A 17,983-nucleotide genomic window follows, 5' to 3' on the forward strand; every position below is an offset into this window, starting at 1 on the left:
AGTGAATCATTTTGCAAGACATTCACAATAAAAATAAGTATTGCAAGTAATAAATACTAATTCTATGATCTCAATATGTTATTATTTGAACATGCAAAACAAATGGCACTATAGTCCTTCTCCAGGACCCATGTTCCTTTTCTAACAAGTTACTCTCCTCTATTTCAGTGTATCCAGCATTATTTAATAAAAAGCAATCCTTCATTTTTATTAAAAAATCAGGGAAGAAATAATATACAGATTCATATTTGTTTTTGCTTAAAGATATTTTCCTAACACATTAGTCCTTTCTTACCAGCACTATCAGAAAGGGAAATAATTATAAAAGTCAGTGAAATTAATATGATCTAACTTTCCTGTGTACATTTTGATTATACCACAGTGAATCTCACCAACATGTACATCCAAAAACACTAATTTAAAAAAAAAACCTATAAGTAAATAGCGGAAAGGTCATTAGAATAGAGGGTAAGGAATGCAGGATGGGAGGAAGAAAAGGGAAGGGGAAATACTGAGCACTGAGTTAGAACAAATTATATTCCATGCTTGTATAATTAATTATACCATAATATATTCTACTATCATGCATAACTTAAAAGAATCAATAAAAAGAGAACTTTAAGAAAGCCAGATTCACATTGATAGAGAAAGTTCCAAAATTTTATCATATGTCCAATTCTTGCCTAAGCATTGATATTTGCCAGTACTATAGACACATAAAGCACTTGAATTTCCTTCCTTTTAATGTATCCTTGTTGTATTCACTGCATCAAATGGCACTCCACCAATCAAACTAGATAACTTATAGACAACCTCAAATTCTAATAATTGTCAACACGTACTAATTTGACATACCATTGTTACTTAAACTCACCATTTTTCTCTCAGAAATGTTTATATTTTACCCGATTCTTCCAATACATCATTTCTGTATACAATGTTATAGCATCTAACAACAGGAATGCCCCATATAGTATAAAATATGATTATTTTTCAAACATTTCAAGCATCAGTATTAAGTCACAGAAATTTACTTGCAAATACTATAGTAGAGATGAACAACCTGAGGCCCAGAAATATGTAGTTACCCATGTACACATGTTTTGCCCATGGCAGAAACAAAATTTGATCAGAACTTCTTTGGTTTAATCCATCCAATATTACTTCTCTTTGAAATTAAAATTACAAATAAATTGTATCACTCCTCTCTTATAAAATTTTCTATGGAACTCCATATTACTGTTGAAATAAAGTAGACTTCATAACTTAATGTAGAAGATTGTGATTTTAGTTTTCCACTTCCCTTTCAAATTCACTTCACAATTTTCTCAGGGCTGCACTTAGTAGGTATACAGAGCAAGCCTATGTTGTTTCAGGTTTTCTACATTTTTCTCTTTGTGAGACTTAAACAATTTGCCTCTTACTTTTGTTTTGTTGAATGTGTCCATGCTTTCCTCAGGATTTAGCCCTAAACTGAATCAAGTCCTGAATTCAAGAGATTTTGAATCAGGAAGTTAACTGGGTTAGAAAATCTACCTCCAGACTCCTCAACTTTATTATATATTTAATATTTCCTGGTGAGGCTGGTTGTTCTTCCTGTTTCTGCTGTTAGGGTTTGAGTTATTTTATTATTATCATTTTATTATTTTTATTATTATTATTATTATTATTATTATTATTATTATTATTATTATTATTATTATTTTAGTTATAGGTGGACACAGCACATTTATTTAATTTATTTATTTTTATGTGGTGCCAAGGATCAAACCCTGTGTTTCACACATGCCAGGAGAGCACTCTATCACTGAGCCAATACTCCAGACTGGCTTTGAGCTATTTGAATTGGGAATTTTGACATCATCTTTGTATCGCCAGATCTTTAAAAATATTATTTTGAAATCATTTTGATATTTTATGCTGTATAAACACAGTAAGACAATAAAAATTCTTACTTAAGTATGAACAATAATGTTACAAATTTTAACTTGCAATATCACTGTCATCTTCAGTGTTTTATTTTCTGGTAGGGTGAGGGGATGAATGGGGAATAGCTATACACATGAGTGTGGTCATCAATATTACAAAAGCCTCACTCTCAAAGGTGCTTTTGTTAGGGAAAAAAAAAAAAAAAAAAATATATATATATATATATATATATATATATATATATATATATCTCAAATGGACATTGGAAAGTAATGTATGACTTTTAAATAGAAGAGAGAAGCAGAATAAAAGGGGTTGGAAAATATAGTGATACACAGTGCAACTTTTGATATATTGAAATAAAGTTTTTTTCCCCTCTGGTTTCTGTATATTTCAGGCTTTTGAAAAGGAGGGCATAATATGAATTAATTTATACCAGATCTTTCAAAGAGATTTTTGAGGATATGTCACAGCAAGAGGTAAATAACTGACCCTGTATATTCCTCTTTGCCTTGAAAGGAAGATAAAATAACTGTAATATCTCCATTTTCTTGTAGTTCTAAAATAACCAAAGTTATATGGACAGATTTTTCCACAAACTATTCATGTTAAACACAAGTCAATAACTGGCCCCACCAACTTTTCTATTGCTTACATGAAATTACAATGACAATTCCATATCATTTCCAACTAAAAAATTAATAAATGGTCAAGGACTATTTTGAGAAAGAGCCCCTGTTCTTCAGAAAGTAAAAATCACACACGCACACACACACACACACACACACACACACACACACGCATGAATTGCTCTGCCTGTATCTAGGACTAAGTATTTTTCTGTTTGCTCATTGATGAACACCTGTATGAGACTTCTATTATCTAAATCTCAAAGGGCATGTGCTTCATCACCCACAAATATGCAGTAGGTATTTAAAAAAGGGAGTTCTATGCATGCTCTCAGGGTCCACTGAACATGTAGATTGACAAGATAGTGATTTCCCTTTTATGTGTTTATAAAGTGGAACTAACACTGAATCAAATTTATCTGCTAAGATTTACATGGGAAGAAAGGTGACTTTTCATTGTTTTCTGGAAGTAAGTTCAGATTTTCTTTTGATCCCCAATTTGCCTGAGCAAATAATTTTATTTCAATTTAGTATACTCAGATCTAGTGATATGATTAATATTGCCATCATTGTCTAATTCACAGTTTAATCACTTACGGAAGTGCAGGTTGTCATCCCTTATTTGTTTCCAGTTCATGAGATCCTTTTTAACAGTACAGAGTGCTTCATGGTCACCCCAGTATAGCTGGTGTACATAATTTCTTTGGATACCTCCAGCTGTTGAAGTATGTCTTTTCTTTCTGCAAAGGGCAAGGGGCTTGCTAAAGATGTTCTCGACATTTAGTAAATGTAGTTCTATACTTAATCCCTTGGATCTTCTCTTTTTGTTTTCTGTCCCTGTAGCCAGCAGATGTTATGCTTTGCTGGTTTGTGCCTGTGCTACCTCCCTTCACCCTTTTACCCTTTTCCTAAAGAACTTTACTGCAGCCAACTGTGCAACAGCAAAGACTTCCACTTCTCCTGTTACAGAAGCTCTTTTTCCATTCTCTCAGGCAACCATTGGCTTATTAAGTCACTTTATGTTCTCCAGAAAGGTCAAGAAATTCTAGGTGATTCCCTCCACTATACTGGGGTGTGCAGTGTCCATAAAGCTCTTCACGGGATGATCCCACAGAGCCCATTTCACTGCTATTGTTTCTGGAGCATACTGGATATTAGGTTTTCTGTGAATTTCAAAAGTGAATATTAAAAAAAACTATTTCCAGCTATAATTGTAATCAGAAGAAATAAAAAATTCTGCTACTCAGTTTTCCCACCAAAATCCAAGCTATTTGCATGTTGAGGTATGATGCATGTGATTGTGTTGTATTACTTGTCATAGGGATATGATATAAGAAATTCAGGCTAGCCTTTGGTTAATATGGAATTAATCTAACATATATTATCCAGGTGAGCCCAATCTAATCATATGAGTCATTTAAAAGCAAAGTCTAATTTATGGTAGAAAGGAGAGTTCTGAGGCATGTGAAGACTGGCAGTATTACTTCTGGATTAAAGGTGTATGGGGCATGTAACAGGGTCCATGATCACTTAGAAGCTTTGAGCAGTACCCAGTGAACAGGAAGAAAGTAAAAAGAGACCCCAGTCTTACAACCAAATCCCAACAACTTGGATGAGCTTGGAGGAATTTCCTTCCCAGAGATTCTAGAGAATATCCCCAACTTGACAACACTTTGATTTCAGCCTTGACATAGAAGTTGAGAATCCTGTTAAGCCTGTTCAAACCTCTGGGCTATAGAACTGTAAAGCAATGAAAAATAATTTATCTGCCTTTCTTAGACTTGTATTGTTTGAGTAGTTAGATTTGTACTAATTGTTACACAGTGATAGAAAACTAATAGGTTAAGATTTCCATTGAGGAAATTTCCTAAAATAGTAAGCCATGCTGAAGACCAAAGAATCAAGGCAATAGAGAGAGAAAGCTGAGCAAAACTCAAGGATTTCTCTGAGTAAAACTAATGGGATTCTTCATGTATTGCTGCAAACAAGAAGACCATAGATAAAAATTTTCAGTTTCAAAATTACCTGGAAGAAAGATTGTATTCAATGTAACTAAAATTTTCCTTAAAAAGGAAGACATTTTCAATATGTTTTTGCTAGTAAACATATAAAATAAACCCAGAGAGTTGTTTTTTTTTTTATTTTTTTGAAGAAGTGATTAGATTATAAAGACTTTGCCCACATTGTGGCAATATGATGGATGGTTTCTGAAAATCAAATTTTCCTATATTAAATTTTCTTTATTTTGTACTTTACACCTGAACTGAATTTAGTTCTGATAGTGTACAATGACATTTGCTTCACTCAGTATCAAATTCAGACAGGATAATACAAAACAAATTCTTCAAAATAATTGCAAAGGTATATATATATATATATATATATATATATATATATATATATATATATATATATATATTGTGTAATCCAATCATATGATATTGTTTAAAAGTATAACATTTTCCTAGACTTTTCTTCTGCTTAATTGGTCTGGCTAAAATTAAAGAATGATATTGAATAGAAGTGGTGAGTCTGAACACCTTATTTCCTTACTGATATGAAAGAAAATACTTTTGATTTTTCCCATTAAGTATGATGCTGACATGAGTTTGTCACATATAGCCTTTATTATGTTGATGTAAGTTCTTCTGTCTCTAATTTATTCAGGGTTATGAATGATTGTTAAATTTTGTCCAAGACTTTTTCTGTAGATATTGAATCTCTTTTCAAGTTATGAAATCATGTCTTCTGCTCAGTCAATATTAACTATGAGAAAAGTGTAAAAGGGATCTAAATAGAAAAGAAAGAAGTAAAATTATCCCTATTTGCATATGATAATTTCTATATTTAGAAGACTCTAAAGGGCCCACCAGAAGACTTCTGGAACTCACAAACATATTCAGCAATTTGACAAGATATAAACAACACAGACAAATCAATAGTTAATAGCCTTTGGTTAATATGGAATTAATCTAACATATATTATCCAGGTGAGCCCAATCTAATCATATGAGCCCAATCTAATCATATGTCAGCAATTAATTCAATTTGAAAGAAATTTAGTAAAGAATTCTAGTAACAATTGGATAAAAAGAAGAAAAGAATAGGAATAAACCTCACCCAGGAGGTGAAAGACTTCTACAATGAAAATTATAAAACATTGAAGAAATAAATTGAATAAGATACTAGAAGATAAAAAACTCTATATTTGTGGTTAGGAAGAAATAGTAACCTCAAAAGAACCAAAAATGATCTACTGATTCAGGGGAATCCCTATTGCTATTCTACTGACTTTCATCACAGAACTATAACAATAATATAAGATTCATATGGAAGAACAAAATACAAACTTAAAAGACAATACCAAGGAAAGGAACTCTGCTGCAAGCACCACATAACATGATTTAAAATTATACTACAAAGCCATAGTTCCCCCAAAGCATGGTACTGTCATACAATCAGATGCACAAATCAAGGTAATAGAATAGAAAGTACAGAGACAAACCCACACAGCTACAATCATCTGAAACTTGATGAAGCAACCAAAAAATACACTGCAGAAAAGAAAACTTTGAAAAATGGGGCTGCAAAACTGGACACTCATACATAGAAAAATAAAACTAGATCTGTACCTCTCACTCTGCACAAAAGTCAACTAAAAATAAATCAAAGACTTAAATATAAAACCTGACACTTCATAATGTCAAAAAGGAAGAAGCAGAGCAACTGTTCAATATATAGGTGGAGACAATGACTTTCTATAAATCAGGAAGTAGCACCAAGATTGGTAACAGGAATTGTACTAAATTAAAAATCCCCTGTACAGCAAAGGAAAGAATTAGGAAGTTAGAGACAGCCTATAGAATAAGAGAAAATTGTTTCCAATTCTTTTTCTATCAGATGATTAATATCCAGAATGTATAAGGAATTAAAAAATCTCAACATGAAAACAAAACAGAACAAAACAAAAATAACCCATTGAGTAAAGGGGAAAATTAACTATAAAGTCAGTTCTTAAAATAAGTAGCACAAATCTCCAATAGTTCTGTAAAAATTATTCAACAACTTTAGCCATCAGGGAATTGGAAATCCAAATTACACAGTGATTTCATCTCACTCATCATATGGAAATTATCAATTATACTGTTAACAATAAATGCTGGTGAAGATGCAGGGGAAAAGGAACTCTTATATATTGTTGATTGGAATGTAAATTAGCACAACTGAGCATAGGGATTCCTCATAAACTAAAAGTGACCTATCACAAGATCCAGCTATATTGCCCATATTCATAGGAAAGAATTCCATCCTCATTTTTTATTTAAAAGAATTAAAGTCAGCATATTTTTAGAAACATGAATACCCATGTTATTACAGCACAATTAACCAAAGTCAAGTTTTGGAATTAGCCTAGCTATCTGTCAACAGATGAACAGGTAAAAATGGCATTTTTACACAATGGATGTTTATTCAGCTATACAGAGGAAAGAAACCATGTCCTTTACAGGAAAATACATGAAATTTGAGAGCATTATAAAAAAAAGAAACCACACTAAAAAAATGAACATCATGTTTTTGCTTATATGCAAAAACTAGAAAGAAAAAAAGGGAACAAAAAAATGGGATGTCACAAAAATAAAGGGGGAGGTATTGAAGCAAAACTTTCAAATTACATAGTATGCATGTTCAAATATGTCACAATTAAACTCACCAGTGTATTTTTAATATGCTCCAATAAATAATTTTGGCTATAGTTATAGTCTTTTGTGAATCTACTTACATAGAATATAATTAAATGCATAGACTTCAAATGTGCACAAATAATAGCCTATACATGAAACAAAAAAATACAAAAGTGAAATAAATAATGAGAAAATAGAAAACGACCATTTTTAATTATTTCAACAAAACCAATGACTTTCATTACATTTTCTTAAAGTTTCAATAAGTTGATAATAATTTTACGCAATGAATTGTAAATATGATACAAAAAAGAGACACACAGACTGCCTTAACATCTTTACATTCATGTCTCACAATCACAGGCAATAGTAGAACTCTCAGATGGTGCTCATTGTCTCCCTTCTTCCTCTGATAGTCATGGCAACCAGAGAACCAGGATTTTACATTCCTGAGGTTAGACCTTCCCAGAGAGAATCTGTCAGGAACTGTGCTGCCAGCAGTGCCTCTGGAAATGTCTTATTAGTGCTGAGAGCTTCAGTATACTACCTGGGTGAAATATTATTTTATTTTTTTAAAAAAATAATATGATCCTATTGTGAAAAACTTTTTTACTTGCCTCATACAGATCTTCTATTTTTAGAAACTCAATCACTTTTAAATGGAAAAAAAAAATGAAATCATTCTAGATTTGTGAAAGAGCAGTGTTCTAATGACTTCTTGGATGTGCTATTCCTTAACAAATTCATCCCTCCTTCATTGCAAGCAAGGCAAACTTTATCTAATATTATTTGTCATTTAAAAATATTTCAGTCTCATACTAACATACAGTTGGATGGCATGGGTTTATTATTTTTTTGTGTTTACTTGATATTAGCAGTCAGATTCAAGTTAAAGCTTTTACTTTGTTTCTTAGATATTGTGTTCATCATGACTTTATGACCTGAAGGCTATTTTAGAAATATGTACTTTTCAAAATACCATAAAAGGAGAAACATTCAGATTTTTGAGTGTTCTGAAATGTTTATACATTTAATCTTCCACTAATTCATATATAGAATGTTATGTGTTGTAAACCAAATGCCAGTGCCAGAAGGGAAACCCCTTCTTATAAACATGACCCTGACCCACAAAGATAACAGTTTTATCAGAGAAGATGGAAGTAATGAAGCAACTACAAAGCATCATAAAAGTTATAACAGATTACAATACAAAATTCTCTAATGTCCCAAAGAGAAGGTTGCTGTAACATCAAAAATACTACAGAAATATCAACTCAAAATAAAATGTAGTTCATCCAAAATCATCAATTCAGCCTATATTTGAATAACAACAAATTATTGTGTGTGTTCTGAGAGACTAATATGATTATTACATATGATTATTACCATGATAGAGTACTTCATGATCCTTCTAAAAATTCTTATTCTTTCTTTACATAATTGATTTCTACAAATAGTTAAATTGCAGTTTTGACATATATTACCTTTTACTCTATTTTTTCTATGAGAAAACCTAGTATTTACCAATTTCTAAGTGAATATCTGTATCCAGGCATCATCAGTCTCAGCAACAATAGGATTAGTCTTGCTCAATATTTTTTCTCACATTAATCTCAATTACCTTTATGCTTCCTTCCATAGTTCAAATACATTTCTTCTATGTCGTCAAAGAAAATATTTTCAGTGGAATTGTAGTTTTTAGATGGCAGATAATAAGTCATAATTGTGATATTTTCAAAACTAACTTACATATTTATACAAAGTATGTCTACATCTCAAGAATAATTTCTATTATTAAATATCGTATTGTAAAGAAAATTAGGCAACTTAGAGCTCTTTACAAGGTTTGATACTGACATGTAAGAATAAATACTGTTTTTACTGTGGTTATTTAAAATTATGCACTACACAAACACACACACAATTATACTGTTTTTACTGTGGTTATTTAAAATTCTGCACTACACAAACACACACACACACACACAATTTCCTTAATTTTTTGTGATATGTTGTAAAATGTGTTTCAGTACTTGAAATCTTTCCTCTAGCTAGCCTCTTGAGATAACATCATAATCTACAAAAACAGTAATGACAAAGTCAGTTTGTAGAAATTTGGGGAATTTATTATCTTGCTGAGGAAGGAACATTCTCTATAGAGAGTGATTTGATTTCTGAAACATTCCCCAGTGGAGTACAAATCAAATAAAACCCTACTTTCTAGGGTATCCTATTAGAAAAATTTTCAATACATATAGGTCTTGGAATTTAATAGTCTGCATGGTCGTCATAGAAAGAATATTTGGAGATGATAGTGTATCTAACATTTATATACAGTGAGTTTTAGTTTTTTATTAGAAACAGATTATATGCAAGATGACCATTAGAAATTAGCTTCAAATTCTTAAAATAGTAATATAAACCATGACCTCAAAATTTAAGGCATGTATCCCAGAAGGCTTGAAGAATAATCCATTGTGATTTCTTGGCAGGAGCAATATATTAGAAGGTTTCATAAATATGCATGTGTGTACATGTTTTTTAAACCATATAAATAAACTCATATTTCATGTTTATTTTGTCTGTTCATTACAATGTTAAAAACCAAGGTATCTGTTCTGATTTCTTTTTTTACTCAAATACTTTTGATATATAAATTATTATTCTATCAAAATTATTTTATTACTCTATCTCAACTAATAATTCTAGAATCAAGAATTATTTATAATTTTGCAAAGACATCTTTGTTATGTAAATCTACCACATTTAGCTTGTGGTAGGAAAGGAATATCTATCTCAAATTTAATGGTTATACTTTAAGAGAAATTTCATAGGTTTACAGTGAGAAATACTGGATACTAATGAAATTGTCATTATATACCTATGTCAACTTCGGAAAGAATCTTTACCATTATAAGTATGAGTTTTCTTGAAATTAAAATAAAATAATTTGATTTGCTTGACTAGATTAAATCAGAGTTTTCTTCTAATTCTAAATTTAGATAGTAAACATGTATATAAATCCCTGCAATGCATTCATATTTTAAGCCAAAAATTCATCAGTTATAAATGTTTATTTTAGATTTTATGCTTCATCTTGCAACAAACCTAAAGGGACACAATAAAAGAATGTTTCTTCTCTTCACAAACCTCTTAATTGAGCTGTTAAATGTTTACATGCTTAATTTCATCAATCAGACATTTAGAATGAAATGAAAGCCAACCCTCCAGAAAATTTTACTTCCCAGGTGGTGTTAGGATGTAATGTGCTGGAAGTAATATAAATTACAGATATAAGAACCAATGAATTTGGCAATGCCATTTACAGACAAAACTAAAATTAAACAATTCTTTCAGATAAAATTTATCATGTGGTATATATGACTAATTCAAAAATCAAATATCTTATGTATAAGGAATGGAAATTGTAAATGTTAATGCATATTCTTTTTTTAGAATCAATGTGAAAGATATTTTTTTTAAATAAAAACATTTTAAAACAAACTATTAAAGTATCCAATGTACATCTATACATACATAAATATAGGAAGGTATGTTTTGGGATTTCTAAAATGATCTTTTCTAGCAAAAGAGAAAAAATAATTTCCAATGTGAATGAGATATTATCTAAATAGGAGTCAATTTTCAAAATAAGAATTATAATAACTAGAAAGAGCTTTTCATTTTATTCAAGACCAGAACACAGAAAACATATAACTTATAAAAATAAAATTGAAATAAAATTGCTCATATTTTACTACAATGTTTTATAGGTTTATTTACTTTTATTATGTAAACATAACCATAAACATTTGAAAAGTAAAAATTACACAGGATATGTTTTAAAAACATGGTACATCTGAGTAGTTCTTTAAAAAACATATACTACTGTTTAATAAACTACTGAAATATTATCTCTTAACTGAAAATAATCTCACTTTATCATTTGTTACCTTCTTCATCTTGAGACTCTGTGACTCATTGATTGATTTCAACATCTATTGGCTTCATGAGTGAATGTTTAAATACATCTTTCAAGAAATAGCATATTCAATGTTGGACTTGTGTTCATTTTTAGGTAAGGTAGATGATATTAAAGAGCAGATTAATCTCTGTTCTTCAATGCTTAGAGTAGTTAAATTACCTATATGCCAGTGAATTTTAAGTGAAATGCTTAATCCTGAATATTTTTGTTGACAGATACTTTTTTTATATTAAATACTTAATATAAATATTTAGAACGAGTTTCCCTTTAACTTACTGTTCAAATGACATAAAATGTTATTTCACTTTCTAATTTCATTTTAATAAGATAAAATCTCTTTCTTAAATGCATATTTGTATGTTAATATATACATACAGTAATATAATTATGTTTTAATGAAAATATATGCAATGTGTATATATTTATATGTATATATTTATAGGTACATGCTTCATTAGAGCTAGTTCAGATTTTAATTTTATGAGCACCAAATTGGCACTTCATGATTCAGATAGTTTTTAAATAGTAACAGATTGTTTTGGGACTTCATTTGCTTAAGTAGAGAACTTAGGTTATTTAAGTACAAAACTACAGAGACTGGACAAGATATTTAAGCCAATGTTTGGATATATATGGTTGATGCATTCAGCTCAGTTTCATACCAAAAACATTTGAATGAACTAGTTTCAAAATTCCATTCCATTTCTATTTTTTAAGTTAATAAATTAAATATAGTTATTAAAGTAACAATTAGTAGCACATACCTAATGAATTAAAAGGAAAATTTTGTGGCATTTGTTGGTTTAATGACAGCAGGGAGGATTCAGCACTTTAAGAAAGTCAGATCTGCCTCTGAAAAACTTATGCCAAGTACAAACAGAGGTTCAAATATCATGTCTACACCTTTCAAATCTTTAGTCCAAATAGTAAGGTGCTAAGTAAAAGATGTTCTATTCCTCTATCAATAGACATTTATCTCAAAACAACTTACCAGCAATGTCTGAGTCTAGAATTCTTAGGCTCCTAGGAGTTGTACAACATGTATGTTAGCACCAGAAGAATGACCCCTTTCCCCTGGTTTGTGTATTATACTTTTCTCACCTCTGGGTTTAGCACAAAATGTGTGTATGATACCTTGATGTTCTTATGTATCTTCTCTTTATAGCAACCCTCATCTCCTACAGATGTCACACATGGACAATGCTCAGGATTTTGTGTACTCCCTCAAATTAAGGCTGGTACCATACAGGGAAAGCAGTGTACTAGTTTGTTTGATCTAAGATAACAAAAGTACCACACTTTAGAGAAGCTTAAGCAACAGATTTTTTTAAACCAAACTTCAGAAGTTCAAGTCTGAGATTAAGGTGTATCAGTGAGGTCAGCTCAATCAGAGGGCTATGGTGAAGGATCCATTGCCAGTCTCTTTCAGAGCTCCATGTGGAATGCTGGAGACCTTTATGCATTCTCCTGTATGGTATTTACCTACAAATTTCTCCAATCTCATAAGGTAATTATATCCACTTGTGTAGAACCCACCCTAATGTCCATGATTCTCTCTGAATAGGCATAACATCTAAATGTCACATTCTGAGGTATCGATGGCTAGAATTTCAATTTAAGAATTTTTGGGGAACATAATTTAAATAATATCATCCAAAAATACAGGGAATGGAGTGGAGCATAGGCTAAGTGCCCACAGCATCTTTTGACCCTGCAGACACTGTTTCACTTGGATGTGTGAAACTCACAGAACTTCAGAGTCTCCATGAAATTTCAGAGCTATCAGCACCTGTCACCCAAGTTAAAACTTGGGGTAGATTATATTAATTTCACTTAAAATTTTTAAGTTCAAATTGAAGATATTACCATATTTGTTGAATTCTAGCATATTAGTTTATAGTTACGTCATCATGTTTTACAGATAAGTACTTAAATTTTACAACTTAGAATTCTAAATAGCAAAGTTAGTTTAATTCTTTTGCAATTCTCTGGTAAAATGTGATACTTAGTTTATTAAGATATTTTTATGACATTTTACTAATATTTAATGTGACAAGAAAAAAAGCATGTCAACATTTTTATTAAGTACATTACATAAATGTGTTTGATTTGTAGGAATTGAAATACTTTTAATTATTTGATTAAGATATAATCAAAATTTATATCATGTTTTTTATTTTTCTTCATGAAGTAAGAATGATGCTCTATTTTCAAAGACCATCAGATGATCAAAATCTATCTCTTACTAAATCCATGAAGTCACAATTCCTATATCCCCACCTATAATAAGTTCCCAATATGGCCCTAATCTTCTGATCTGACATAGTCTTCCATTGCTACATAATTATAGACATATAGCTATGATAATATCATCAGCAAATGATCCATCTAATGAAAGCTTCCTTTGAATGTTGATCTATTCAACCTAACAAAATCAACTATCAATTTAGATTGCTGCTGTTATTTATTGATTTATTATTGCATTGTAAGAATTATTTTAAAACTGATGTATGGAAAAGAGAAAAGATGATAAGAACAAAAAAATATGAAGTAGCAGGTTCATTAGGGGAAGTAAAGAGAGAGGTGATATAAAAATATCTAAATAAACTAAGTATCATCAATTCAAGATAAAGGATTGAGTCTATAGAAGACAGAAAAGAAGAAAAGAAAGATGAAGGGGGAAAGATCATAGAACTACCTTATAGTTTTAATGAATTTTCATCAATCTAATTGTAGTACTTTAAGCAAATGTCATCTTTCAGATGCACAGGTCTGCCTTAGTGTGTATATATATATATATATTTATAAATAAATATATATATATATATATATATATATATATATATATATATATATATATTATGCATAGCCACTAACTCAATGCAGCATTTGTCAGATGTACCTATGGTGTGAATGTGTAGGTGGATTTCAAAGCACAGCAGAAGAAAGCAATAATCAATTATTCATTGCATGATAGGAAATTTGAAAAGTGTGTTTTCCTAATTGCTTTGTCCTTTTACTTAATATAGCTTACTCCCTTATTTTCTAATTTACTTTAAGGGAAAAAAAAGAAAGAAATCCCCACCTCAGTTTTCTTACTTTGTTCTTCCATATAGCTTTGACATTTAAATGTTGGACTAGCCCATTGTACCATCATCAGAAATTTTAATTTTTCACATTCACATTCTAGGAAACACCATCCAGTGTGTGTACAGCATATGATACAACTGTCTGCAGGATCATAGCAATGTACATCTAGCCTGGCCTCTGATTATGAACTTGTACTTTCTTTACAACTTATACCACAAATGGTTACTTCAAACACAAAGGAATCTCTCTCCTTTACTTATTGCTAGACAATAATGGGACACCTGTATCATTCTTCTAAATAATCAGTGGAGGAATTTTGCTTCTAATTAGGGCAGAATAACTGATTCTGCAGTTACATTTTAATAATAAATAACCATAAAGCTAAATAAAAGTATTCAAGTAAGTATCAAAGAACAGAGAAGCATGGGTCTTCCTTGAAAGCAGGCAAAAGACAGTAGAAAATCATGAATTCTGAGAAAGGGAAAGTTGATAAGTCCCTTAGCCACTTGGGTACTCTTCTTGGGGACAGTTTTTACTATAGCCAGTAAGATAGATTTCCAATGGAGTCAGAAATTCTACAAAATAAAAGAAGCACACGGGATGTTGTAGACTTTGAAACAACAATGCAATTTGTGTTGAAGGGCAGTAAAAAAGAGATCTGGGAAAGGAAATGTAAGAAATATTGCAAATGCTGAGAATTGGACTGTGTGCATTTCAGGAAGTTCAACTTCAATGAAAGTTCACTAGAAGGCAGTTTTTAGGAACTTAAGTAAAGAAGAAACTCAGAAAAGCTGATTGAGTAACCAAGATTGTTTGGAGAGATTGTTAACACATGAATAAACACAGCAGGTACAGAAGAGAGACATCTGTAAAGCCCTACCATGAACCAATGAAGCTTCAGTAAAACCAACTCCTGTCCAACACAACTATCACTGGAAGAGTGATTTTGGGAGTGTGAGGCCCCCAATCCAGAGATAACCGGGCTGTTTGAGCTTTCCATAGGCTCAGTATACTACAGAAAATGACCTCACCTAACAAGTTCAAGAATAAGTCAATCCCAAATAACCAAAGGCTGAATGAATGTTTTCTCTGATATGTGGGTGCTAATTCACAATAACGGGGCCAGGCTATAGAAGAGTAAAGGTACTTTGGATTAGAGAGAGGTGAAAGTATATGGGATATGGTAATAGAAAAGATGATAGAATGAATCATTTATTATGATTCTATGTGCATATATGACTACATGACTGGTATAACTCTACATCATGTACAACCAGAAGAATGAAAGTTATACTCCATTTATGTATGATATGTCAGAATGCACTCTACTGTCGAATATAACTAAATGAAACAACAACAAAAATCTTGAAAAAAAATGTTAATTAGCAAAAAGAAAACAAAAAGAAACAAAGAAATACTGAAATGTTGACCAGAACAAGAATCAATTTTTTTTACAGAAGCATTATTTAAATTATCTACAATACCATATGCAATAGCTATAATGCAGTTTAAACTAATAACAATGGCTACAAGCAAGAAGAATCTAATGAGATATGATCATTAAATACAAAGTAATATTATGGATGGGATTACAGAACAGAAAGATAACATTGATAAAACATGAGGAAATCTAAATAGCATAGTGACTTTAGAAAAATAATGAATCAGTATTGGCTGATAAATTATGACAAATGTACTATGCTAATATAATATGGTAATTATTAAGATACTAAATGTACACTTGAAAAAAATCTCTCAACTATGTTGTAAATTTTCTATAGATATAAAACTATTCCAAAATAAAAGTTCAATGTAAAATAGTAACACATGAAAATAAGAAACTAAATGTGACTCAACTTCAAAAAAAAAAAACACTGTATTATAGATATCTGATACTCAGAATAAAATTAAAATGTGCTACTATAAATGGATTAAAGTAATGTCTACAAACATGTTTAAAAACTAAATGTCAATAATCTCAATAGCAATAAATGAATAGTTTAAATAGAAGGGAAGGGATTTCATCCAAGAAATTCAAGCTATATATGAAAACATTAAATGGAAATCCAAGAAGTAAAAATTATATTCATTGAAATGAAAATTTAATTGAATTGCGTTAAAATCATATTGGAGATTGTAACATTAGACAGAATTTAAGAATCAATGAATCTGAAGAGAAATTAATAAAAAAAGTTCTAATCTTAAAAATATGTTTTAAGAAAGGAAGAAAAATGAACATAGGCACAAAGTGTTATTAAAAACTATTACACATTTTCATGGATATTATTAGAATCCCAAATGAAGTGGAAAGTAAAAAATATGGAGTTGAAATATATTTGAGGAAATTTTTGTTAAATACCTCAATTTTAATGAAAAACAGTAATACAAATATTTTAAAAAAACTTATTAATTGTGATAAAATCATATCTAGGCACTTCATAGTTAACCTGGTGTAAAAAGGTAAGGAAAAAAATTAAAAGTAAACAAAGGAGAAAATAATTAATTCTGATCAGAAATAATGTTGACCAGAATACAATGGTATAAAGTTTGGAAAGTGCTAAGACATAAAAAAACAAAATGTCAATGAATAATATTTATAGCTAAATGTGCTTTTCAAAATTAACAGTAAAAAAAAAAAACATTTTCCAATAAAAAAAAGATTGGTTATAAACTCAATTCAAAATACCTAAACTGTGAGCCAACCTAGATTTCCTTCAATAGATGAATGAATAAAGAAAATGTTGTATACATATTCAATGGAATATTACTCAATGTTTATACCAGCACAATTCACAATAGCTAAACTGTGAGACCAACCTAGATTTCCTTCAATAGATGAATGGATAAAAAAAATGTGGCTTACATACATGGTGGGACATTGTTCAGCAATAAAAGAGAATAAAATCATGAAATTTGCAGGTAAATGGTTTGAGTTAGAGAAGATAATGCTAAGTTAAGTTAGCCAACCCCCCTAAAAATAAATACCAAATGTTTTCTTTTATATAAGCAGGCTGATTCATAGTGGGACAGGGAGAAAGAGCTTCTGAGGAATAGGCTAACTCTAAATAGGGAAGAGGGGTTGGAGTGAAAGGGAGAGGGGATGGGGTTATTAATGATGTAACGATAATTTTTATCCAAAGTACTGGTATAGAGACACGAATTGGTATGAATATACTGTGTATACAGCCAGAGATATGAAAAATTGTGCTCTATATATGTAATAAGAATTGTAATGCTGTCATTTATATAAAAATAAGAAGAATGAAATTATGACATTTAATTCTGATCAGAAACAATATTGTCCAGAACACAATGGTATAAAGTTGGGAAAGTGCAAAACATAAAAACAAAATGTCAATGAATAATATTTTTAAATGAATGGAGTTGGAGGATACCATGGTAAGTGAAATAAGCCAATCCCCAAAACCAAAGACCAAATGTTTTCTGATATGTGGATGCTAATTCACAATAAGGAGGGGGGTGGCACGAGGGAAGAATAGAGTCACCTTAGACAAAGTAGAGTGGAATGAAGGGAGGGAAGGGGAGAGGAGGCAATGTGGGGATAGGAAGGATAATAGAATGAAAAAAAGACATTATCACATTATGTATGTATATGACTACATGTCCTATGTGATTCTACAACATGTACATTCAGAAAAATGTGAAAT

This window comes from Callospermophilus lateralis, chromosome 11 (assembly GCF_048772815.1).
Source record: "Callospermophilus lateralis isolate mCalLat2 chromosome 11, mCalLat2.hap1, whole genome shotgun sequence".
Lineage (NCBI taxonomy): Eukaryota > Metazoa > Chordata > Mammalia > Rodentia > Sciuridae > Callospermophilus > Callospermophilus lateralis.